This window comes from Ovis aries, chromosome 16 (assembly GCF_016772045.2).
Source record: "Ovis aries strain OAR_USU_Benz2616 breed Rambouillet chromosome 16, ARS-UI_Ramb_v3.0, whole genome shotgun sequence".
Taxonomy (NCBI): Eukaryota; Metazoa; Chordata; class Mammalia; order Artiodactyla; family Bovidae; genus Ovis; species Ovis aries.
In genome coordinates this window covers 37981519-38002500 of record NC_056069.1, presented here as the reverse complement: position 1 = coordinate 38002500, position 20982 = coordinate 37981519, and the positions used below count along the sequence as shown (strand labels likewise).

The 20982-nt window shown below is 40.9% G+C and overlaps 1 long non-coding RNA gene across 1 annotated transcript in view; it reads left to right on the top strand.

The window, feature by feature from the left end:
* LOC105602586 (uncharacterized) overlaps positions 1-20738 on the top strand; it is a 28596-nt gene extending 7858 nt beyond the window's left edge. Inside the window, exon 3 of the long non-coding RNA XR_001435886.4 lies at positions 20607-20738. This is a non-coding gene — a long non-coding RNA (uncharacterized LOC105602586). The remainder of the gene's footprint in view (positions 1-20606) is intronic.
* Positions 20739-20982: the final 244 nt, after the last annotated feature.

The following is a 20982-nucleotide window of genomic DNA, read 5'->3' as shown; positions in this document are numbered from 1 at the left end:
CGTGGTTTTGTTTGTGCCATAAAAGTGTAAAAATCCTCCTTCTTTACCATTATAGAAAATGAAATTAAGAACAAACACATCCTGAGATATTTACCTCTCCACACGGGTCTATGTACGTCCACCACCCTCCTTTTTCTATCTTGTTTCTGCTATTCTTAGTCATGTCATTGTCATTCCCAACTCCAAGCTATTGCTCATGTTGACCAGATACCTAGAAGAAATGCCTTTCCCTCTCCCTTTCAGATTTGCAAATCCTGCCTACTCCATGAGGACCAATTTCTCTCTAACACCTTCCGAAAGACCTCTAGTCCACATTATCTGCCATATCCTACACTCCTTTTGCACTTATAACCAACATCACTCATTTGGATGATTCATTACAAACTTTTTCCTTGCCTGTTGACTGTTCCTACTGTCTCTCTTGACTCCTTAATGGATCCCTAAGTCCCTCAAAGAAGGAAGCTGTGATGTTTTTATTACAGTACTAAGCACACAAAAGATGTTGAAACATGTGATAATTATTGAAGCAATCATTAAACTAACCATGAACAAAATGTAGATCATAGGAGTAGTAGAATGATCTACATTTTGTTCATGGTTAATACCAGGCAAGAATGTCCCATCTCACAACTCCTTGTCAATATTGTCCTGTCCGTCACAGCTAATACAATGAGACAAAAATAGGTAATAAAAGGGATATGAATTGGAAAATGAGAAACAAAATTGTCTTTGTTCACAGATGACATGATCATCTATGCAGAATATCTGAAATTGTGACAAAGATATTCTGAAACTAATAAGCAAAGATAGCAAGGTTGCAAGATACAAGGTTAATACACAAAAACTAATCTCTTTACTATATACCAGCAATAAGTAAGTGGAATTTGAAATTTAAAACACAATACCATTTACATTAGTACTCCAAAAAATATACCAGCAATAAATAAGTGGAATTTGAATTTTAAAACATAATACCATTTACATTAGTACTCCAAAAAATAAATACTTAGGTATAAAATTAACAAAATTTGTACAAGATATATATGAAGAAAACCACAAAACTCAATGAAAGAAATAAAAGATGTTCATAGATAGGAAGCCTTAATATTGTTAAGATGGATACTGGAGTGGGTTTCCATGCCCCCTCCAGTGGATCTTCCCAACCCAGGAATCAAACTGGGGTCTTCTGCATTGCAGGGGGATTCTTTACTAGCTGAGCTATCTGGGAAGCCCCTCCCAATTAGAACTATAGATTCTATGCAATTCTGATCAAAATCCCAGTGAATTAACTGTGGATATTGGCAAACTGTTTCTAAAGTTTATATGGAGAGACAGAAGACCCAGAATATTATTGAAGAATGAAGTCAGAGGATTGCTGCTACCCAATCTCAACATTTACTATAAAACTACAGTAATCAAGACAGTGTGGTATTGACAAGAGAACAGACAAATAGATCAATGGAATAGAGTAGAGAGTCCAGAAATAGATCCATTTAAGTATAGTCAACTCATCTTTGACAAAGGAACAAAGAGTACAATGGAAAACACTACTCTTTGCAACAAATAGTGCTGGAATAAAGCGTACATGCATATGGAAAATAATGGATCTGCACAAAGGCCTTACACTCTTCACAAAAATTAACTCTAAATCATGGATCTAAATGTAAAATGCAAAAGTATAAGACTCTCAGAAGACAACAACAAGTCATCTAGGTTTTCTCCTATGTTAGATACAATGACAAAAGTTATGATCCATGAAAGAATAATTGATAAGCTGGGATTCATTAAAATTAAAAACTCCCAATCTGCAAAAGACATCATGAAGACTGCCGGGAGCCAGCGTGAGGAATCCCGCCCATGGCAATGTCATGAGGAAGGAAGCCAGACAAAACACAAAGGCATAATCTAGCTTCAGGGGTTCCCCCTGAGTTTTCCTGAACATCTACCCCCCAAAACCGGAGTCTGCCTGCCTTATTGCATATAAAAAGAATGTCTCGTCTGAACCCCCTTTGATGGCTCTCTAACTTGCCTGACGGTTTCCCCGGACTTTCTGCAGCTTGTGAATTGTTTACAGCCCCCCAAACCACGAGAGGCACGAAGCTTAAAGCGTCTTAAAGATACAGAGCTTTTTCTAAAGAGCTAAAAATCATATTGGTGATGGGTTTTCACTGTTGAGTCAATGACTATTGCCAGGCCTCCATATTCTTTATCTTTTAGGCACCTGAAGGAAATTAATCAATGTAATTGGGATATAGAAATAGGAATATAGTAGTTTTGATGTTAGCAACACTAGACTTTTGAGTTAATTACTCTTCTTTTTTATATATCACGGCACTCCTCTTGTGTCCTTGCTATGTAACAATGTAACTTTATTTAGTGCTTTCTGAGAGTGGCACCAGACTTTGGGAAGAACAACACAAATAAGTCTTCTGGTTGACAAATCCTTATCAGAAAAGGGCTGTAAAATGTTAATTGGCCCTCTGGCCAGAAGATGATGTAACTCACCTAAGACTTGTGTATACAACTAGGTATGCAGAAAGAAAAACTGGTTTTGATAAGAGTCAGGGCTGCTGATGCTGCATAATTTTATATTATCCATTGATGTCTATGTACAAAAAAAGGTATAAAAGGCCTTTCAGGACAATAAAGGAGGGGCCAGTCATTGGAAAGACTGGTTTCCCCCGTGTCTTCTTTTCTTACTCTGTTTTCTGGCTGAATTCCCATCTGGGGCGTGGAGGCTCGCCATGTTTACTTACTTGCCCTGGCTTCTAAGATCCGTGAGAGAGGAAGCCCAAGGCAGGGCACTCTCCGCTATTCAAACGGACACCGGTGGTCTAATGTAGATGGTACAGACTTCTTGTCCTGAAGTTTTATTGGTTTTCCACGTAAACCAAGTTATTCAGCCTCTTTCCTCCACTAAATTTTCATACTATATTATTTCTTCTTAATTTCTTTTATATTTCTAATTAAATAAATAAGCTTTCCTCGCCTACGCCGTTCACCCTTTGAATTTCCCTGGATCCACTGGGGCTGGACCCTGGCAGAAGACAAAGAAAAGACAAGCCACAGACTGCAAGAAAATATTTGCAAAAGGTTTATCTGATAAAAGACCTGTTCAAAATTTACAATGAAGTCTAAAACCTCAATAATAAGAAATAATCCAATATTTTAAATGGACAAAAGATCTCAATAGACACCTCACCAAAGAAGATATACAGACAGCAAATAGCATATGAAAAGATACTGTACATAATGTCATTGGGGAATTGCAAATTAAAATAACAATTCGATACCACTACATACCCATTCAGTTTAGTTCAGTTCAGTCGCTCAGTTGTGTCCAACTCTTTGCGACCCCATGAATCGCAGCACACCAGGCCTCCCTGTCCATCACCAATTCCTGGAGTTCACTCAGACTCACATCCATCGAGTCCGTGATGCCGTCCAGCCATCTCATCCTCTGTCGGCCCCTTCTCCTCCTGCCCCCAATCCCTCCCAGCATCAGAGTCTTTTCCAGTGAGTCAACTCTTCACATGAGGTGACCAAAATACTGGAGTTTCAGCTTCAGCATCATTCCTTCCAAAGAAATCCCAGGGCTGATCTCCTTTAGAATGGACTAGTTGGATCTCCTTGAAGTCCAAGGGACTCTCAAGAGTCTTCTCCAACACCACAGTTCAAAAGCATCAATTCTTCAGTGGTCAGCTTTCTTTATAGTCCAACTCTCACATGCATACATGACCACTGGAAAAACCATAGCCTTGACTAGATGGACCTTAGTCGGCAAAGTAATGTCTCTGCTTTTGAATATACTATCTAGGTTGGTCATGACTTTTCTTCCAAGGAGTAAGCGTCTTTTAATTTCATGGCTGCAATCCCATTAGAATTGCCAAAACCAGAATGATGGCAACACTAAATGCTGGTGAAAATGTGGAGCAACAAGAACTCTAATTTGCTCCAGGGAAGCAAAATGATACAGCTACTTTAAAAGACAGTTTGATGGTTTCTTACAAAACTAAACATACTCTTAATATATGACCCAGCAGTCATGCTCCTTATGCTATGCTATGCTTAGTCGCTCACTCTTGACTGACTCTTTGTGACCCCATGGATTGTAGCCCGCCAGGTTCCTCTGTCCATGGGGATTCTCCAGGCAAGAATACTGGAGTGTGTTACCATGCCCTCCTTGAGGGGGTCTTCTTCCCAACCCAGGGATCAAATTCAGGCCTCCTGCATTGCGGGCAGATTATTTACCATCCGAGCCACCAGGAAAGTCCAAGAATAGTGGAGGGGATTGCCATGCCCTCCTCCAGGGCTTCCCCAACCCAGAGATCAAACCCAGGTCTCCCATACTGCAGTCAGATTCTTTACCATCTGAGCCACCATGGAAGCCCCTCATGGTCCTTGGTATTAGCCAAAGGAGTTGAAAACTTATTTTCACACAGAAAACCTACACACTGATGTTTATAGCATCTTTATCCATAATCGCCAAAGCCTGGAAGCAGCAAAGATGCCCCTCAGTAGGCAAATAGGTAAATAAACTGGTACATCCAAACAATGGAATATTCAGTGCTAAAAAGAAATGAGCTATCAAACCATGAAAAGACCTGAAGGAACCTTAAATTCATATTACTAAGTGAAATAAGACAATGTAAAATGCTACTTACTATATAATTCAAATACATGACATTTTGTAAAACTATAAAATTGTAAAAGAATCAGTGTTTGGCAAGGGTTCAAGGGGAGGGAAGGATAAATAGGCAGAGCACAGAGGATTTGTAAGGCAATGAAACTGCTCTGTATGATATATGATACTATAATGGTGAATACATGCCACTATTCATTTGACCAGACCCATAGATTATACAACATTAAGAGTGAAACCTCATCTAAACTTTGGAGTGTGGGAGGTAATGACATAGGCTCATTTACTGCAATAAATGTGCCCCTCTGTCTGGCTTGGGGTATTGTACACATACAGGAGGGAATAGATGCGAAATCTCTGAACGTTCTCCTTCATTTTTCTAGGAACCTAAAGCCACTCTGAAAACTAAAGTCTATCTATTTTTAGATCTGGAATAAAATTTTATAAAAACATAAACTGTATATTGATTTTAAGATTATTTGTGCAGGCTTTCATACAGGAAGAGAAGCTGGGTCTCTGTGGCCTAATGAGAATATTAGATTTCCTTCCTGAAGGTGGCGTTTGTGGGCTATGGTCAAAGAATGCTTCCCTCATTGTTAAGAAAAAAGGAAAAAAACCTTTACCAGACAGTAAAACAACTCATAAAACTGTCATGAGTAATTCCAGCAGCAGAGCTGAAATGCAAGGCTGCTCACTGCACCTCTGCTTCTCTGTGACAGGGGTGAGCGTTTGTAGATTAAGATTATAGACTTACCTGTGGACACTGAGACTCATAACTCAATTTACAGGTGCCTCAGAGCTGAAACAATACTTGCTGAGCTATGCACTGGGATTTGTTGCAGCACCAAGAACTTGAGCTGTGGAAGGCCACAGATCTGGCTGACACAGTCCAATGGGAAGGGGAGTTCTCCAACCTCTACAATTAACTGTGACCAATGTACTCTGAGCCAGTGAACAGTTACACTGTGGGAACTACTTGAACTTGAGGGGGAAATGCCCCAATTAAAAGGTTCTAAAACTCAGTTTCTGCACAAGGAGTCCTTCTTGAGCATGTTAAACACAGAAATTTTTGGACTTCAACTTCAGAAATACTAATGTCAAGAGCATCACTGAAGTTTTTATCTGAGAAGTTTTCTAAAGTGGAAAATTACTCAGCTCTATAAAGAAAACAAACTACTGACATAAGAAACAACATGGATGAAATCTCAACAACAATATTCTAATAGTCTAAGCAAAAGAAGCCAAACACAAAAGAGTAAGCACTGTATGATTGTGACAATATATATTATACATGATTATACATTATATACACATGTATGAAGTTCTAGAATAAATGCAACTTATCTGCGGTGATAAAAATAAGATTGATTGTTGTATAGGACAGAGGATTAAATGATGGATTTGACTGCAGTGGCGCATGAGGAAACTTTACAGCATGATACTAATGGTCTATGTTTTTATCAGAGTGGTAGCTACATGAGGGTATACATTTGTCAAAACTCGTCTAACTGTACGCGTTTAATTGTGTGCACTTTAGTGTTGTAATGTTGTGTGATAGTGGCTCAGTCATGTCAGAATCTTGGCAAACCCATTGACAGTAGCCAACCAGGCTCCTCTGTCCATGGAATTCTCCAGGCAAGAATACTGGAGTAGGCAGTTATTCCCATTTCAGATCAGTTCGGTCACTCAGTCGTGTCTGACTCTTTGTGATCCCACGGATTGCAGCACATCAGACTTCCCTGTCTTTCACCAACTCCCTTAGCTTGCTCAAATTCATGTCAATCAAGCTGGTGATGCCATCTAACCATCTTACCTCCTGTTCCCCTTCTCCACCTGCCTTCAATCTTTCCCAGCATCAGGGTCTTTTCCAATGAGTCAGTTCTTTGCATCAGGTGGCCAGAGTATTGGAGTTGCAGCTTCAACGTCAGTTCTTACAATGAAGATTCAGGACTGATTTCCTTTAGGATGGACTGGTTGGATCTCCTTGCTGTCCAGTGGACTCTCAAGGGTCTTTTCCAAAACCACAGTTCAAAGGTATCAGTTCTTAGGCGCTCAGCTTTCTTTATGATTCAATTCTCACATCTATACATGGCTACTAGAAAAACCATAGCTTTGACTAGACGAAATATTGTTGGCAAGGTAATGTCTCTGCTTTTTAATATGCTATCTAGGTTAGTCATAGCTTTTCTTCCAAGGAGCAAGCATATTTGAATTTCATGGCTGCAGTCACTACCCGCAGTGATTTTGGAGGCCAAGAAAATAAAGTCTGTCACTGTTTCCATTGTTTCCCCATATATTTGCAATGAAATGATGGGACTGGATGCCATGATCTTAGTTTTCTGAATGTTGAGTTTTAAGCCAGTTTTTTCACTCTCCTCTTTCACTTTCATCCTCTTTACTTTCTGCCATAAGGATGGTGTCATCTGCATATCTGAGGTTATTGATATTTCTCCCTGCAATCTTGATTCCAGCTTGTGCTTCATCTAGCCCATAATTTTGCATGATGTACTCTGCATATAAGTTACATAGCAGGATGAAAATATACAGCCTTGACGTACATCCTTTCCCAATTTGGAATGACTTTGTTGTTCCATGTCCAGTTCTAACTGTTGCTTCTTGACCTGCATACAGATTTCTCAAGAGGCAGGTCAGGTGGTCTGGTATTCCCATCTCTTTCAGAATTTTCCACAGTTTGTTGTGATCCACACAATCAAAGGCTTTGGCATAGTCAGTAAAGCAGAAGTAGATGTTTTTCTGGAACTCTCTTGCTTTTTCTTGATCCAGTGGATGTTGGCAATTTGATCTCTGCTTCTTCTGCCTTTTCTAAATGCAGCTTGAACATCTGGAAGTTCATGGTTCATATACTGTTGAAGCCTTGCTTGGAGGATTTTGAGCATTATTTTGTTAGTGTGTGAGATCACTGCAATTGTGTGGTAGTTTGAACATTCTTTGGCATTGGTTTTCTTTGGGATTGGAATGAAAACTGACCTTTTCCAGTCCTGTGGCCACTGCTGAGTTTTCCAAATTTTTTGGCATATTGAATGAAGCACTTGCACAGGATCACATTTTAGGATTTGAAATAGCTCAGCTGGAATTCCATCATCTCCACTAGCTTTGTTTGTAGTGATGTTCCTAAGGCCCACTTGACTTTGGACTCCAGGATGTCTGACTCTAGGTGAGTGATCACACCATCATGGTTATTTGAGTCATGAAGATCTTATTTGTATAGTTCTTCTGTGTATTCTTGCCACCTCTTCTTAATACCTTCTGCTTCTGTTAGGTCCATACCATTTCTGTCCTTTATTGTGCCCATCTTTGCACGAAATATTTTTGGTATCTCTAATATTCTTGAAGAGAACTCTAGTCTTTCCCATTCTATTGTTTTTCTCTATGTCTTTGCATTGATCACTGAGGAAGACTTTCTTATCTCCTCTTGCTGTTCTTTGGAACTCTGCATTCAGAGTTCCTGAGGAAAGGATGGGAACATCTTTTCTTTTCTCCTTTGCCTTTCACTTCTCTTCTTTTCTCAGCTATTTGTAAGGCCTCCTCAAACAACCATTTTTCCTTTTTGCATTTCTTTTTCTTGGGGAGGGTCTTGATCACTGCCTCCTGTAAAATATCACAAAGCTCTGTCTGTAGTTCTTCAGGCACTCTATCAGATATAATCTCTTGAATCTATTTGTCACTTCGCTGTATAATCGTAAGGGATTTGATTTAGGTCATACCTGAATGGTCTAGTGATTTTCCCTACTTTCTTCAATTTAAGTCTGGATTTTGTAATAAGGAGTTCATGATCTGAGCCACAGTCAGCTCGCAGTCTTGATTTTGCTGTCTGTATAGAGCTTCTCCATCTTTGGCTGCAAAGAATATAATCAGTCTGATTTCAGTATTGACCATCTGGTGATGTCCATGTTCAAGTCGTCTCTTGTCTTGTTGGAAGAGGGTGTTTGCTATGACCAGTGCATTCGCTTGGCAAAACTCTGCTAGCCTTTGCCCTGCTTCATTTTTGTACTCCAAGGCCAAAGTTGCCTGTTACTCCAGGTATCTCTTGACTTCCTACTTTTGCACAGTCTCCTTAGATGAAAAGGACATCTTTTTTTGGTGTTAGTTCTAGAAGGTCTTGTAGGTCTCATAGAATAGCTCAGCTTTAGCTTCTTCGGCATTAGTGTTGGGGCATAGACTTGTATTACTGTGTTATTGAATGCTTTGCCTTGGAAATGAACAGAGATTATTTTGTCATTTTTGAGACTGCAGAATACTGGAGTGGGTAGCCATTCCCACTTAGCTGCATATAAATTATACCTTGATAAAGCTGATTTAATCAAATACCTCCTTTTTGGTGATTGAAATGTATGCCCAGGTTTGGGTACCAATGACCCTTCACTAATGGGGAATGATCAGCTCTTAAGTGAATTTGAGCCACATGGGCCTTCTTTTTTGGCATTTATATTTCCACTGAGAGAATTTCTGAGCCCTAGGACACTTTCAAGATCAACTTGTCTGCCTTCTGGGTATTCTATATGAGAAACAGAAGTTCCAAAAAGTTGAGAGACTTTTTCAATGCCCCACAGTAAGACGTCAGCAGGTATCTCATAAGAGTTCCTGGGAGCATTTTTAATTTTCTCTCAGTAGCACACTGTATCCAAAAGAGTAAGTAAAGGAAGCAGTGAGTAGATGTTCCTCACTTTAATTTAGCTTCACTATAGGATAGAGCTACTTGGTTGCCTGAGCCAAAGAAATTGAGTTGAAAGACTGTTTTGGAATTTCCCTGGTAGTCCAGTGGCTAACGATCTGCCTTCCAATGCAGTGGACTCAGGTTTGATCTGCAGTGGGGGAACTAAGTTCTCACATACCATGGAGCAACTAAGCCTGAGTGCCAGAACAAAGATCCCACGGTCCGCAACTAAGACCTGACTCAATCAAATAAATAAATATTTTTAAAAAAAAGATTGGTTTCAGGTTTGTTCACTGACTTATTTAACTAATAAATGTCACATGGAGAAGGAAATTTGCCTCACGTTGACCCAGAGGGTAAGATGGGAACCAATATGAGAAGACATGGATGTTGTATTAAGATCTGTTCAGGGAAGAACTTTCCAATCAAGTGGAAAAAGAATTAATATTTAGTTGAGGACATCCCATTTCCTGGCTACCTTATTTGTAACATTTTATTTAATTCTTACAAAAACCTCCGGGTGGCAGGTGGAACAATGTCCATTGGAAGGAAAGATATCCCCCTCCCAAGAAGTAAAGCACTCAAGTGGAATACTCGTGGAATTCTGGAGAAGTGATCCTTCACTGCGAACTGCCAAATTCCCAAGCTCTCTTCTAGTTCTAAGATAATTTAAGTCTGAACAGAATAATCTATGTTTATCAAATGATTATATCCATGGGTTTTAAAGGTTTAGGTATGATAAGTGATATCGGCCAAGCTACAGAACTCTATGATCTTTCAATTAGTCACCAGCACTGGGCACACAGGAGGTACCCAATTTATGCTGACTGAAATGAAATGAGCTCCCTGGCTGAGGTAAAGACAGGTGAGTTGGGGGCTCTCTTAACCTTGTGGCCCCCAACCCCTGCAGGTGTTGTTCTAATTAGACCACGTGTGCTAAGTCTCTTTAGTTGTGTCCAACTCTTTGCAATCCTGTGGACTGTAGCCCGCCAGGCTCCTCTGTCCATGGGACTCTCCAGGCAAGAACACAGGAGTAGGTTGCCATGCCTTCTCCAAGGATCTTCCCAAGCCAGGGATCAAATCTACATCTCTTGCATCTCCTGCATTGGCAGGTGAGTTCCTTATCATTAGTGTTACCTGGGAAGCCCTAATTATGCCATAGAAACCAGTGTAAAAAGCAAGAAAGACAAAATCCGGGTTCCAGTCCAGATCACGAAAAGTTGCTGAAACTTCTTAAACCATCACAGACAGTTTCCAATTAAGCTTTAACCATAAGTTCTCAGGAAGGCCTTTTGCTGAATATCCTCCTGGAGGAATGCAGCAGAATGGGGCTACAACCCTTCTTTCAATGAGAAACCAGCATATGGCCAAGAGCCACTCTCGAGGATTGATAAACAGGAGCAGAAAGGGCAGCAAGCTACTTGTGGTTTAGAAATTCTGCCTGGTTCACTTCCCTTCATTAAGAGAAAATTTGCTTGATTTGCTGCACGACAGTAACTGCATATCTGAGAAAACAGCCTTGACTGGAAGACTCTTAAACAGGGGCCTCTCCAGAGATACCTGTAAATTTCTCCCACTAAAAGCCCTGCCATGAAAAGGGAAGACATGGGGATCTTGGATTATTTGAGCATGACCTTGAAAGACTGGTACAAGGAATAAATGAGGTGAACTCAGGATTCCTTTTATTCTGTGAGTCACAGCTTTGTCAAAATTACCCACTTCCACATGGAAGACAAAGTTCCAGCTACAGTACAGGCAACAACAAGATGGGAGTGTAGGCTTTGCCAAACAGAGTCCCCGCAGGCCAGACACACCCCCTTGGCCTCTGGATGCCTGCTCCTCACACTGCAACTCTGCCCTCTGTCTCTCATCTTGTCCTGAATTCTTGTTCTCTGAGACCATACCCAGCCTCCCTGTCTGTAAGTGTGCTTCTAGCACAGAGCCTAGCAGAGAGAGGCAGAAGGTACTGGATAAGCTGCGATGACCACTCAAGTTTTCATAATCCTTCTCCTGGACCTCAAAACAGCTAATGCTACTCAAAAACACTTCTGTGTGCCAGGCTCCATGTTGAATACTTCACAGATGTTGCCTCATTTAATCCTTGAAAAATCTTATGAAGGAGGTACTATCATCGTCATCGTTGTTTTACACATCACTGTTTTCATTAGAGGGCTTTCCAGGTGGTTCTAGTGGTAAAGAACCTGCTTGCCAGGGCACGGGACCTAAGAGACAAGGGTTCAGTCCTTGAGTTGGGAAGATCCTCTGGAAAAGGGCATGGAAACCCACTCCAGTGTTCTTGCCTGGAGGATCCCATGGACAGGGAAGCCTGGCAGGCTACAGTCCATAGGGTTGCAGAGCCAGACACGACTGAAGTGACTTAGCATGCATGCATTTGCATAAGAAGAAACAGACCTCGGCTTGAAACTGTCAGCGATGTTGCAGATTGGTTTCAGGTCTGTTGATGTTGTGGGTCCAAGGGCAGGCAGTGTGGGAAAATCTGTGGATTGTTCGTTAGAAATCAGAGTCAACGTCCCAGCTTACACAACAGCAGTTTCTTAGCAATCTGGGCAATACTTAGAGTTGACATTTCTTAATACAGAGGAAAAAGTCAACAAGCAGCAATGACTTTTTGTCTCTCCTTTCCCCTTGATCTCCTCTATTGATCTTCCCTTGATCAGCCTTCCAGTGCTGACAGGGCTGTTTAGACAAAAGACTCCAAATGTAAGTGAATTCATAACTTACAACAGTCGATGTTTTGATGGAGTTTAGCCACCTAGAGCTTTGATAACCTGCTGTAAAAGACGTTTCCCTTCTAATTTGATAAGGTGTGAAGGCTTTTAGGATTTTATATATTCATCCAACATCTCAGTTTATTTTTTTTTTTAATGATCATTTACTGAGAGTTCACAGCATGAGACAATGTGCTAAGCCCCTTGAACACATTATCTCATTTAATTCTTAGGACAACAAACCCTCCTACTGCTTTAAATTGTTTTCTTTTAGCTTCAATGTAACATATTGGTTTGTGGGTAGGTGACTAGGTATTGATGATAGCCGAAGGCTGTGTATCATCTACAGGGAAGGAGAAATGACTACAAAAGCTTTGCCAGATGATTTTTTTATGGAACAAGGCAGAAAGAACTGTCTCTGTGACAATGTGCTGTGTCTGTCTTGGTCAACCTAACTTGTCTGTCTTGATCAACCTAACTTGTCTGTCTTGGTCAACCTAACTTGTCTGTCTTGGTCAGCCCCAAAAGAACCAAGACAGTCCCAGGATGTCAGAGTCCTGTGCTGCCGTGTGTGTGGAATCTTCTTGGTTTTCTGAGCTAGCAAATCCTTTACCTCACACAGTGCATAAGCCAAGAGGGCAAGGAATCATCTATTTTATGGCAGAACCAAAAAATAAAACCGGTCTGGGTTTGAATTACATCTTTAAAAAAAGAGTCACTGATCTCTTCACCATCAGGCAGGGCCATCACTAAACTAAAGACTGCTTCGACTTGAATTAGAAAAAGGTGCCCCCTATAGGCAAACCTGGTGACTTTGGTACAGTCCTAGGCAAACCAATGGCACCTTTGTGCCCCTATCTCCAGGAGCTCGCAGCTCTGTGCCAGGTTCCAGGGCTCCCCGAGAAGGACATTCATCCCCACAGCAGGTGCCCCAGAACAACTGCATAGCTCTGTGTGGCAGGACCACCATCAGGAGAAACAGAGATGTCCCAAGTGGCAGTCCATGGACCCCAGCCCACAGACCGATTTTATCATCCCGACCATGTCTGAGAGAATTTGAATTGCTTGTCCACCTTAAAAATTAGGAAATTTCACACAAAATCGAGATTTCAAGCTTCTCTTTAAAAATTAGGAGATCTGGGAACACTAGGTCTGCATTCCAGCAAAATAAATTGAGATTTGATGTAACCTTGGTTTGTGGGTAGGTTTCTAGGCATTGATGAGCTAAGAAATGCTGCCTGCTTTAGGTATTACTTATTTTATCTTTTTTATTTAACACCGTATCTTGAGTTCTATTCCACATTAGCACATAAAGATCTGCTATCTTCTTGTGTTAACTTATTATTTGTATGAAAAGATAATACTTGTATCAGGTAAACAAACATCCCAAAGGTATGAAAGGATTGAACACACTATCCCCCAGCCACCCAGGGCTGCTTCCCAAAAGGCAGCCACTGCTACAGTTGTGTCTCCTTCCAGAGAATGGGTGCACACACACAAATAAATACATATGCCCTCCTTTTAAGACACCACCCACTGCAGTCTTATTATTCTGTGTTCACTAAATAAGAAACAAAATCCTAAAAAAATCATGGCACCATGCTTTAATGATGTTCCCACTCAATCCACAAATCAGTCAAGTCAGCCCCTTAGTGCTCTGGAATTTGTTTCACCTGTTCCAAAGGACTGGCCATTTCCCCCTGCCCTTCTGTTGCATGAAGTGTGGCAGGCAATCCTTTTAGCATAGCTGAATAAAAAATAATGTAACACAACTTTATTTATGTATCAATATATATAATTAAAGGCTATTCTCCCAACTTATTTTGGTGAAAAATGAGATAGGAATCTAACTTTATTTTTCTCCAGTTGCTATGAGTTTACTACAGTTCTTACCATTTCCTACTACCCGATCTTGGACAGCTTCACTCATGTGGCTTGTTTGACCCCTGTCGACACTGGCACTCTCAACCTGGAGTCTTAGGCAAATGGCTAGACAGGGCAATGAACAGCCTCTTTGGCAGCCTGTTTACTGTCAGGAGTGGGGTGGCTTCAGCACAGGCAGCAAAGCCCATGAATAAGAACTATGTGGCTTGGACTTCCCTGATGGTCCAGTGGCTAAGACTCCATGCTCCCAATGTAGGAGACCCTGTGTTCTATCCCTGGTCAGCGAACTAGATCCCATACGCCACAACTAAGAGTTTGCATGCTGCAGCTGAAGCTCCTGCTTGCCACAACTAAAAAATTTATATATAAAAAAAGAATTATTTGGCTATTCAACTAGGAAGAGCCTCTTAGGAGCCTGCCCCATAGCTAGAGCTGCTTGGGATTGTCTGACCTGGGACTTCTGACCCCTTACTTGATTTGCCTCCCGTTTTCTTGCAGGTTGATGTGTTTAGGTCACTGGCAGAGGATGTAAGGAAAGAAAGTAAGATTTACATCAATGCAAGACAACCCCTGGTGGCTCAGTGGTAAAAGAATCTGCTTGCCAATTCAAGAGACCCGAGATGTGGGTTCAATCCCTGGATCGGGAAGCTCCCCTGGAGAAGGAAATGGCAACCCACTCCAGTATTCTTGCCTGGGAAATCCCATGGACAGACGTGCCTGGCAGGCTACAGTCCATGGGGTCACAAAGGGTCGGATATGACTTAGCGACAACAACAAGACAATCTAATATAAAACAAAGCTGTAATTGAAGTCTGGGAACAGGTTTCTACATTTACATAAAACATGTAATAGCTTTGGCACAGATTGGCATGGTTGTTTTAAGACAGATGTATCTGTGACCTTTAACTATACTTTGCGCTTGAAAGATGTTTCTCAGACCAATTTTTAAGGCATGAGTTCTAGTCCTTAAAGGCTTCCCAGGTGGTGCTAGTGGTAAAGATCTCCCTGCAATGCTGGAGACACAGGAGACAGGGGTTCAATCCTTGGGTCGGGAAGATCCCCTGGAGGAGGGTACGGCAACACACTCCAGTATTCTTGCCTGGAGGATCCCATAGACAGAGGAGCCTGGCAGGCTACAGTCCACAGGATTGCAAAGAGCCGGACACGACTGAGCGACTAAGTACATACATACAATACCCCTCCCCTAAGAATCAGCATGAGATCCATGAATTTAGAAATCTGCAGCCTGCTTTTTTTCTGTGTGCGTCATTGCCTGCACAAAGATCCCAGAGTGAGAACTTAATAGGAAACAGCTGTTCCTTCAGGTCTGACGAGAGTGGTAGGACAGTCTCCGTAGAGGTGATGAGACAGAAGGTCTCCTGTAATGAGACCTGACTTGAGGCTTGCTTTCGGGGGGATTAAGGACTGAGGAGACTGGATGTGAGAGACGTTGGGGAGTGGGGAAATCAGCTCCAAGCAATTCTGTCACCAGGCCTACGTGAGGTAGGAGGCAGGCATTCACAGTCACAAGGTGCGATGTTTATAGCCTTGTTTCTGACCGTGACCACATTGAGAGCTTTTCCTGGCGGCTCAAGCAGGACACATCTAGAGCTTCAGTCCTCACCTGCATTTCCCCCACCAAATATTGCTTCAATTTTTAAGGAACCAATTTACACTACTGTGAAAAAAATGCCCACAAGAAAATAAAATAAACTCTTGGGAACAAAACCTGAGATAAAGGATTCTGCTGAGAGAGGTAAAAAGAAAGTACAACTGCTCAGAAAGCTCAGTTTAAAGACACTGTTTGGAACAGAGAGAACATTTTTTCACAGAAACCTCCTTATAAATGGTGATTGGGTTCCCAGATGAGCCCACAAAGGACCACTTAGCTCACAATGTTCCTATAAAGTTAATCATGTTGTCTTAGCCTTGTGTAATATTTTCATATCATGTGCTTTTTTTTAAATAGTATGCTTTCATTTTCTAACATATAAGCTCACTAGAGGAAACTTTAAAAGTAGAGAAAAGTATAAAAAGTAAAGCAAAAATAAAAACTCACAAAGTCTACCACTCAGAGATACCATCTGAATACATTTTATTCCAGTCATCTACAAAGTTTTAACAAATTCATTAAGATATAATTGACATACAATAAGCAGCAATGTTTAAGGTATAATTTGGTAAATTTAAAACATGCTGCTGCTGCTGCTGTTAAGTCTCTTCAGTGGCGTCTGACTCCGTGCAACCCCATAGATGGCAGCCCACCAGGCTCCGCCGTCCCTGGGATTCTCCAGGCAAGAATACTGGAGTGGGTTGCCATTTCCTTCTCCAATGCATGAAAGTGAAAAGTGAAAGTGAAGTCACTCAGTCGTGTCCGACTCTTAGCAACCCCATGGACTGCAGCCTACCAGGCTCCTCCATCAATGGAATTTTCCAGGCAAGAGTACTGGAGTGGGGTGCCATTGCATTCTCCGTTAAAACATGCATATGGCAGTGAAACCAACACCAAACTCAATATAATGAACATATCCATCACGTACCCACCCCCCAAAAAAGATCTCATGCCCCTTTATAATCCTCTCCTCTGCCCCCCACAGCCAAGCAAACATCATTTTTGCCACTATAGATTAGATTTTATTTTCTGTAATTTTATATAAATGGTTTCATATGTGCATGCTAAGTTGCTTCGGTCTTGTCCGACCCCATGTGACCCTATGGACTGCAGCCCGTCAGGCTCCTCTGTCCATGGGATTCTCCAGGCAAGACTACTGCAGTGGGTTTCTATGCTCTCCTCCAGAGGATCTTCCAGATCCAGGGATCAAACCCACGTCTCTTTTGTCTCCTGCATTAGCAGGCAGATTCTTTACCACCTGCGCCACCTGGAAAGCCTGTTAATGGGTTCATATAGTATGTATTCCTTTCTGTTTGGCTTTCTCAATCAGCATAATTATTTTGAGATTCATGCACATTAGCTTGTACTAATAGTAGTCTGCATTGGTAGTTTGTTTTTTATTGCTGAGTAGTCTTTGATTTCTCATGATGTACTCTGCATATAAGTTAAATAAGCAGGGTGACAATATACATCCTTGATGTACTCCTTTTCCTATTTGAAACCAGTCTGTTGTTCCATGTCTGTTTCTAACTGTTGCTTCCTGACCTGCATAGATTTCTCAAGAGGCAGGTCAGGTAGTCAGGTGGTCTTTCAGAATTTTCCACAGTTTATTGTGATCCACACAATCAAAGGCTTTGGCATAGTCAATAAAGCCGAAATAGATGTTTTTCTGGAACTCTCTTGCTTTTTCCATGATCCAAGTTGGCTTAAAGCTCAACATTCAGAAAACGAAGATCATGGCATCTGGTCCCATCACTTCATGGCAAATAGATGGGGAAACAGTGGAAACAGTGTCAGACTTTATTTTTGGGGGCTCCAAAATCACTGCAGATGGTGACTGCAGCCATGAAATTAAAAGATGCTTACTCCTTGGAAGGAAAGTTATGACCAACCTAGGTAGGATATTCAAAAGCAGAGATATTACTTTGCCGACTAAGGTCCGTCTAGTCAAGGCTATGGTTTTTCCTATGGTCATGTATGGATGTGAGAGTTGGACTGTGAAGAAAGCTGAGCACCGAAGAATTGACGCTTTTGAACTGTGGTGTTGGAGAAGACTCTTGAGAGTCCCTTGGACTTCAAGGAGATCCAACCAGTCCATTCTGAAGGAGATCAGCCCTGGGATTTCTTTGGAAGGACTGATGCTAAAGCTGAAACTCCAGTACTTTGGCTACCTCATGCAAAGAGTTGACTCATTGGAAAAGACTCTGATGCTGGGAGGGATTGGGGGCAAGAGGAGAAGGGGCTGACAGAGGATGAGATGGCTGGATGGCATCACTGACTCGATCGAGGTGAGTCTGAATGAACTCTGGGAGTTGGTGATGGACAGGGAGGCCTGGCGTGCTGTGATTCATGGGGTTGCAGAGTCGGACACGACTAAGTGACTGAACTGAACTGAGTCTTTGGTTGGAGGCTTATACAACAATTTGCTTGTCTGTTCATCTATTGATAGATCTGGGGTCTGTGATTTCTTTTTCCAATATCAATAACAAGTTACCAGCTTTCTGATATCAACCAATTGCCTGACGATTCAATTCAATTATGACAATAACTACCCAGAGTTTGCACAGAACCCACAAGGTAAGGACTCAGTCCCTTGAGACTGTCCCCATTTCAGACAGCAGCCACAGTGAAGACCCAAGGCAACCCACACTTGTGCCTGACTGACTACAAATTCAGAACTTTCCACAATCCCTTCCTCGGTCTCCATAATTTACTAGCATGACTCACAGAACACAGGAAAGCAGTTTACCTATGGTCACCAGTTTATGATAAAAGAGACAATTCAAAAAGTCAAGTGGTAGAGATGCACAGGGCATGGAATGGGGGGGAAGGGGTGTAGATCTTCCATCTCCTCCCCAGGCATGTCACCTTCTCAGCACATCCATGTGTTCACCAACCAGGCAGCTCTCCAAACTCTTTTTTTTTTTTTTTCATTTTAATGGAGGTTTCATTATGTAGGCATGAGTGATTAAGTTATTAAGTAAGTAAGTAAGTCAGTCTTAGTCGCACAGTTGTGTCCTACTCCTTGCATTCCCATTCACTGTAGCCTCTGTCCATGGAATTCTCCAGGTAAGAATACTGAAGTAGGTTGTCATTCCCATCTCCAGGGATCTTCCCAAGCCAAGTATTTTTTTTCCAAGCCAAGTATTGAACCTGGGTCTCCCACATTGCAGGCAGATTCTTTACCATCTGAGCCACCAGGAAAGCCCCATTGGCAACTGAACTCAGTCCCTAATCCCATCCCTTGCTGGAGTGGGGCTAATCCTCTAATCATGAGCTTGGACTTTCCAGTGACCAGTTCTTATCCTAAAGCCATCTAGGGGCTCCACCAGGAGATACCCCAGTAGCAAAAATTCAAGTATAGTCTAAAATATTTGTTATAGATTAAAAATACACTCCTATAACTCAGGGAATTCCAAGAATTTTAGGAGCTCTGTGCCAGGAACCAGGGACAGAGACAAAATACATATTTTTTAAAAATTATATCACAAGGTTGTTTCCTACTTGGGGTTACTATAAATAAAACTATTAATTTTCATTACAAATCTTTGTAGAGACATATGTTTTTATTTCTATTGAGAATACACCTAGGAGTGGAATGGCCGAATCTTATGGTGAAAAGTGAAAGTCACTCAGTGGTGTTCGACTCTTTGCGACCCCAAGGCAAATCTCCAGGCAAGAATGCTGGAGTGGGTTGCTGTTCCCTTCTCCAGGAGATTTCCCAAACCCACGGATCAAACCCACGTCTCCTGCATTGCAGGTGTATTCTTGACCAGCTGAGTCACCAAGGAAGCCCGAATCATGTGGCGTCTGTATATTTAACTTCTTAAATTCCAGATTTGTTTTCCGAAGTTGTTGTAACATTTTACCTTTCCACCAGTAGCGTATGGCAGTTTCAACTGCTCTAAATTCTCACCAAATTTTGTTATGATCAGTGTTTTAAATTTTAGATAACCTAATAGATATGCAGGCCTAGCTCCATGTGGTTTAATTTGCATTTTTGTAATAATTAGTGATAAAGAGCATTTTCTATGTGCTTATTTGGCAGGTGAATATTTTCTTTGGTGAAGGTGAAATGTCCATTGGAAGATTTTGCCCATTTTTCAATTGGGTTGTTTTCTTACGATTGAGTTTTGAGATTTGGGGGTTTTCTAAAATATATTCTAGGTGTAAGACTATTATCAGATATGTGATTTGCAAGTATATTCTCTCAGGCCATGGCTTGTCTTTTCATTCTCTTATTTCAAAGAACAGAAGTTCTTAATTCTGACAAAGCTCAATTTACCAATATGAATCATGCCGCCTATTCAATAATATATTTCTGTGAAGTCTTTACCTAACCCCAAGTCTGAAGATTTTCTCCTATGTTTGCTCTAGAAGTGTTCTAGTTTTAATTTTACATGTAGGCACAATGACCTATTTTGAGTTTAATTTTTTCATCAGATGTGGTTTGTAGATCTAAGCCGTGGTTTTTATTATTGTTTGCCTATAGGTGTCTAAATGTCTCAGCATAATATGTTGAAACAACTTTCCTTTTGCTCCTAAATTGCCTTTGCCCTTCTATGAAAAATCGGTTCACTATTTTGAGTTTGTTTCCGTAGTTTTTTGCACTGGAACATATGTCTATCTTTACCGTGTTGTCTTGATAACGGTAGCTTTACAAATATTGATATCAATTAATGAGAATTCTGCATGTTTGTTCTTTCTCAAAGTTTCTTTGGCTCTTCTGGTTTCCTTGCATTTCCCTAGGAATTTTAGGATCCATTTGTCAATTTCTATAAAGAAATTGATAGGTGTTTTGTTAAATTTGTAGATAAATTTGGGAAATATTGTCATTTTAACAATGTTAATCCTTCCAACCCATGAACATGGTATATATCTTCATTTATTTAGATCTTCTCTAATTTCTTTCAAACATGTTTTGTGGTTTTCAGTGTACAAATCTAGCATTTTCATTATTAAATTTAATCCTAAGTATTTTTGATGCTATTATATTGAAAAGAGAATACAAATACAATTGATAGTGGGTATTGATCCTTATTTTTAATTTTTATTTTCATATAGGCTATTCATCTTATATCCTGAAACCTCACTGAAGTTGTTCATTAGTTCTAATAAAAAGTTCTATATGGATTCCTGGGAATTTCCTATATACAAGATCATGTCATCTGAGAATAAAAGTTGTTTTACTTCTTCCTTCCAGTCTGAATGCTTTTCATTTTATTTCCTTGCCTAATCTCTCTGGCTAGACCCTCTAGTACAATGATGAATAAAAGTACCAAGAGCAGAGAGGGTTGTCTTGTTCCTGACTTTAGGGAGAAGTACTCAGTCTTTCACCTTTAACTATGATATTGGCTGTGGGTTTTTCATAGATGTCCTTTATCAAGTTGAAGAAGTTCCCTATTTTGTTGAGTATTTATTAATTAGGAAAGGATGTTGG